Source organism: Cyprinodon tularosa, unplaced genomic scaffold (genome assembly GCF_016077235.1).
Source record: "Cyprinodon tularosa strain WSP-4 unplaced genomic scaffold, ASM1607723v1 ctg143, whole genome shotgun sequence".
Lineage (NCBI taxonomy): Eukaryota > Metazoa > Chordata > Actinopteri > Cyprinodontiformes > Cyprinodontidae > Cyprinodon > Cyprinodon tularosa.
Window position 1 is genome coordinate 182,873 of NW_024038254.1, and position 6,719 is coordinate 189,591.

A 6,719-nucleotide genomic window follows, 5' to 3' on the forward strand; every position below is an offset into this window, starting at 1 on the left:
CTTTGCAAGCAAAACATTTGGTTCACTAGTTCTTAACTGTGTGTACGTAGATCACATCGGGAAATTTGTATTAAACTTGTGACATAAACACAAAAGGATGGGCTAACATTCAATATTGTATGGTTTTGGTGTTGGAAAATGTGTGCCCACATACCGCAGAGTCACTACAGTCCTAGCTTCTCAGTTGTAGACAGAAAACACTTTAGTGCAGTGAGAGTGATGCATGGCAACCACTAATTTTTACAGCATTACTATGTTTTTGCAGTGAGAAGTATTTCTAAACAGCGGAAAATGCTTCTGTTAAGCAGATGACCCTGAGTTTTGGACATGTTTGGTCCCCCTATTTCTTGCAGAAAAAGTATGGCAACCAATTTTTAAGAGTTCAAAGTCTTAAACCCTATGCATACCTTTAAACTAGTCAGAGCTAAGTCCCACAAAACTATTTTTAGGCTACTTATTCCAGTTTTGTGGCACTCTAATCTTTAAATTCAGAAATAAATAACTATTGCATCAAAAAATACAGTGTTTGACTGCAGGTAATATTTGAGCTATCAACTAATAACTCTGTTATAGGGTCTGTAAGAGATCTAGAGCTGAGCAGACCAGCTAAAAATTATAAAAGTAGTACATCTTCAACATACTTTAAACAATTTTTTAAGAAACTGTTTAAAGTATCATGTGAAAAGGCTACTTTTAAGTACTGAATAATGATCAGAACAAGCATTAGAGCTGATTAAATGTGTTAACATATGGCAATCATACAGACAAAACAAATTCTGGTACTTTAAAGTCTAAAACTAAAACAATTAATAAATAACATCATTAGGCCTACAAAATGAGAACTTCAGGGAGAAGAAACACTTATACAAATCTATCTGTTTTAATACAAACTGTATGAAACCAAACCTTAGAGTAGGAAATGTGTTAAAACAGGGTAAAGAGTTCCCAGTGGCAATATCTACTGTTTACTGTATATTTACTTGATCCCTGTATGGCAGGAATTGTTGGTTATTTAATCTATAAACAACAAAGCCCAGGTGCAAATAAATCTTACCTTAACATATGTTTCATATGTTTCTGTCTGGTCCAAGTTATGATTAGAACAGCAATAAGCTACTCTATTAGAAAAAAAAAAGTTAAAAAGTGTAGTAATGTGAAACTACGATTAAAAATTTTTTCCCACCAAAAAAAAAAAAAAAAGAGAGGCTCAAGAAAATGTAGCTGAGTAAATCTAACTAGTTTCTACCTCTGCAAAAATCCTGCACTTGTATGATTATGAGTGTTTCTAGATAGAACTTACAAAAAAAAATATTATTTACTTTTTTTATTTTTTTGTATCCAAATTATTGAGTTCTAACTTTGATTTAAAAAATACCTTGTTCTGTGCTTTAAAAGGTATATCATCCATCATGGGCGTAGGTTTGCATAGGGACCATAGGGACATGTCCCTACCAAAATTTTGAACCGTCCTAATTGTCCCTACCAATAATTGGATGTGAGCAACATGTTTATAATTTACAGCAGTAGTTGTTGCAGCAGAGGCTTCTTTTCCTCTCGCAGCTCCTCTGCCTGGTCTCTCCTGTCCCTTTCATGTAGCAGCGCATGGAACTGTGCTGCGCTGTTTAACTCCACTCTCATTGGTTGTTCTGCCTTAAGTTCCGCCTTCTCTCTCTCTGATTGGCTGTTTTCTAGTCCGCGTGTGCTTGGAGCACAACATTGAAAATATATTCACACTAGAATGCAGCGGTTACTACAATTAATATTAGGCTACAAAACTAGTCCCAATTAAAAAAAAATGAATATCATGTACACTAAAAAACAAAAACCTTTTTTTTTCTTTTATAAAACGAAATATTCTGAGTCAGCCAGGAGTTCTGAAGACTGCTGGAAAAATGGGCAAATAAAGGCTGTAAGCCATCAACATTTCTGATTCTTAGCCACAGCCAACTAAAAAAGAAAATGTGAGGATTTCCTTTTTACTGATATTAAGTTGATATTACAGTTTTCATTTTTTTGTTTTTATTTTTACAATTTTGATATAATAACTGATCTAAGTGGGTTGCTCTGTGGGGAAAGGCACATTTTACATTTATATTACTGTATGTTTTAAAGTCTCTATACTCCAGTTAATGATGAATCACGTACTAAATTAGTTGACGATTATTGAAATAATCAATTAATATGATTCATTTTTTTCAGCCCCAGATGAAATACATGAAATTGGCTACACAGAGTAACTACAGCCCAGATGTTCAACTTTTATAGTGAAGTTAATATTTTAATGAATGTATTATTTTGCTTGATACAGAGAGAGAATAGTAGGTAAAAATATAAGAGTGGGGTTTAACTCTGCACAATTCTATATCTTCAAAAGAAAATACTGTATTTACCTTCTCTCTTAGTCGTTCAAATGAAACCGTTTTTAAAGTGGAAAACAGTCCTAATTCCACATTCATCAGAGCCGGTGATACTTCAAACATTGATAAACAGCATCTAATGAGTGTAGAGCTTATAACCTTTTTATTAATGGAGCAAAATGTTGCTTTTCTCTTTTAACAATGAATTCCTCTTATCAGTACGGATACTCACATCGAGCATAAAAAAGGGCATGCATATTGCATAGCACCAATGACACCAGACTAATAGTGTCCCTACCAAAGTTCAAATCAAACCTACGCCCTTGTCATCCATAACCTTACAGCTATAGAAAATACAGACCACTGGGCTATATGTGACATTTGATACCCAAGAAAACAAAAATTGTTTCACTGCTGTCTTTTTAGTTTCAAAGTTTCATATTTCAGTCTGATGTTTTAAATACAAGTTGTGAGAGTTTCTTTTAAAATCACTAGGAGGCGATAGAGACCACACAAGCGACTAATCCAATCACCTTCCAATTAAACCTACTTATAATTGCCTTTATTTGTAGCCTACTTGCAACTGTGGATTGCAATGAAATGTGGGCACTGTATGCACCCCATCCTCTGGAAAGCAAGGCACTGACTAAAGGGACTTGTTCAGAAGTTGTGAGATTGGAACCAGAAGATCTGCAGGCCTCCAAAAACACAAGCACCCTGCTCCAATTAAGCCACTTTCCTCTCACTTCTCCCCCACCAACCCATAACTCACCTTTACCTGTTGTCAGGGGCGGATTTAGGGAATTTGGGGCCCTAGGCAAAGACAGGCATGGGGGCCTCTGAAATGAGAAGACAACACATAAAACAGCCCCATTATACAGATGAAAAATGTTAATGGAATAGAAATCCATTATTTGTTCTAGGTTTTGTCCCTCTCTTCTTGTCCCTTTTCTTGTTGTTTTCTTCACTGTGTTTTGTACACAGCTGACTTTTCTTGTTGTCTCAACAGGAATGAAAAATTCCTTAGCTGATTGCTCCTTCCTGTGTTTCCATAAAGGCAACGGCAAAAGTAAAAACCCAGTCCTCCTTTTCACTGTAGACAAGCCATGATCTGCTTATCTGTTCTCAATTTTTCATTTGGGTGAAATAATAGCTGCATGAATCATGACAGCAGACAAGATATAGAGGAGAGCAGGAGGCGGGGTTACCAATCCACTTGCTCTGGAGAGCAGAGTTTGCTGCTTTTAGATGTTGTCGCCAAAGTCTCCAGTAGCAGAAAAAAGTCGCTAAATATAGCGACTAAAGCTAAGCTGGCAACACTGCTCTTCACATTGTTTGTTTTCAAATGGTTTGCTGCTGTCTGTTTGGACCTTTCTAAACCTGTGTAGGAAATGGACTGATCCAATTCAGTGGACACTGAAAGGGGGGGCTGAGACACACTTAATATTATAAGCGTTCTGATGGCATTTTAGCAAAAAGATTTTTTTCAAAAACATAATGTGCACAAATAAATAATAGCTGTATTAACCATACATGTAGAAGGAGTTTTATGGGGCCCCCCAGAAACTTGGGGCCATAGGCAACTGCCTAGTACTGCCTAATAGTAAATCCGCCCCTGCCTGTTGTATAAAGCCTAGATAGTGGCCTATGATTTAAATAATCAGTTTACATTTATTTTACCTGTTTATATTATTTAGGAATCGCTTATGATCAAAGGGAAACTAAACAGAAGTAAAAGGAAAAGGGTAAAGTAATCCCATCTAATCCTGCAAACCAAACCAGGATATATAACATAGGAAATGCGCCTCATATGTGTGTGTTTTTTTTTTTTCGGAAACCAAACTGAGGTTGTCAAAACATGCGCACAAAGCCCGGCTTCATGTCTAGCCACCGGCCGGGCGTCGCAGCAGACAATGACCCGTGTATCCCGGCACAAAGTGCTCTCTGTGTCCTCGGAGCTCCCCCGCTCTAATGGAGCTGATGTTCGGCGCAGCAGGTCCGCCGCCGCGCGTCATTAATCACCGCGTTAAAACGCTGGAGCTGCTGCGCGTCTCAAAGGCGGAGAGATGGGAGCTGAGCCGAAGGGGATCCCGGTGACCACCCCCCCATCCTGGGTCAGCATCCGTCGGTAGCGAATGAAAGAGTGGAGAAAAGTCATCTTCCGACACATCTGGTTCACATTAAGCCAGAGGTGAGAGGCTGTCACGAACAGAGAAGTCCGGCGAGCCTTCCATGAGATTTCCTTTTAGGAAGCGAAATTACTGGGTGACAGATAAATTAAGTCAAAAGGTTCCCAGAATGACATGATTACAACATAAAAGGAACAAAATAGCCGTGTAGAGGCCTGCTCCCAGGTTTGAAAGTCATTATATTGATGCTGACCAGTTGTTGCAACAGCTATTTTACTTTAAACACCTCTGCAATGTTTCTAAGGATAAGGTTCCCTAAAGCAAATCATGAGCAGAAGCAGCAAATGACAAAACGAGGGGGGTCTGATCAAGGGAGAATGCTTGGGGGAAAATTTACCTGGTTTATACCAGTCTACTCATTTTTTATTATTATTATTATTATAATTATAATTATTATTATTTATATTTTAAAGGCTTGAATTGATTTTAAGGCTTATTTAGGCTATAGGGCTCGGGATCCACGTTGCATTGTGGGACGTCGCAGCCATACTGACTGCTACGCAAACGTAAACATAGCTCTGACACAACGTTGTTGTTGAAAGAAGAGACAGAAGTAGAGAGAAAAAAGATGTTAAAATCCCGAAAAGGAACTGGAATTTACCGGGACACATTAAATAGAGAAGCCAGGGACCGGTATTTTGACAAAATCAGCATTATTAATCATTTGGATCCATATGAAGTTCCAGCAATGAGTGGAGCACCGATGAGTGAGCGCCTATACTTCAAAACAGTTCCGAAGCTACAAGTCCTTGGAGTCTCATGTGCAGTTCATGAATGGATGGGTTCAGGAGCTGCACATCATAAAGCCAGCAAACAGTGGGAACACAGTAATCCGTACGAAGGTAAGCTGTGATCAGACGGGCTCTGGAACCTGCTAGTTTAGCAACTGCTAACCGCTAGTGCTAACAACCACTCACGCATTTAATCTACTTTTAACTAGCTGCTATGTGTTTAAAAGGTGTAGTTAGTAACGTTAACTGCCAACCCTCCGGGTTTCTCGCGTATTTGAGCATTTTCCCGTTGCCGTTTTTATTATTTTCCCGTAAAAGATCCCAACTTTGAAGGAAATAAACAATGTAGGCTATAAAATAAAACCGTGCATCTTTAACTTACCAGAATGAAAATGCAGGGAACACACTCTCAATGACATTGGAATACTGTGGAAAGTTATGTTCGGTCGTCTTACAGCCGCGATCCAAGCTAGCCGACGACTCTTTATCTCTGAAAGCTTGGTCTCCATGGTTACGCCTCCAGTCAGGAAAGCGGTGGAAAGTTAACCCATTTTCTATGTTTTTTCCATGGTGATCACGTGTTGCGCTGTTACAGCCCGCAATACAGCAACGGTTTACCATGGTTGAAATCAAGTTAAGGTGAAATTAATCAAATTAAAACACGGCTGAGAGGGAGTACAGTACGCGGTAGTCATAGGCAGTAGTCTGAGCCGCGGTAAAAGACGCATTCAACATGGCGGCGACGCGAAGTGCTTACGTCATGACGACCAAGCCCTATTTTTGCCCACTTTTTGTCACTGTTCTGGTTCTGTTGTGTTTTCTTTTGAGTATTCTGTTTTACTTTGTTCTATGTTGTCTAGTTTTAGTGGTTTAATTCTTATTTTGTTGGGTTTTCTGGTTATTTTCAGTTTTCAGGTTTTTATTTGTTGCCCTCTGCTGCCCTCTTGTGTTCTCCTTTTCCCCCTAGTTCCTTTCCTTTTCTGCTCTGTTCACACCTGCTCCCAATCTGCTCGTTAGTCCTCTCTTTGTTTCAGTCTCCCATAAATACACTCTCTGTTCAGTTCCTCAGTGCTGGTTCCTCGTCTAACCCCCAGATTCCACATACTCCGTCAGCGCTCCGCTCCGCTCCGCCCCGCTGACGTACGTCGTGCGGAGCGCTTGTCTTTCATGGAAATCAATGAGAGCTGTTCCACATCCACCGCTACTCCTCCGCACGTCTCCGTACACGTACGTCTTCTCCGTCCGTCACCGACAAATTACGGAGCCGAGCTATTTTTTGCTCCGCTCCGGTCCGGCCAGGTCAAGATCCGCAATTGCAATCGCACCAAACAGGACAAAGAACATGGACAAATTCCGGTTCGTCAAATTAAAATATAGTAGTAACAGATTGGTGACTAGAAATTATAGCACAATTCTCATAAATATCAAAAAAAAAAAAAAAA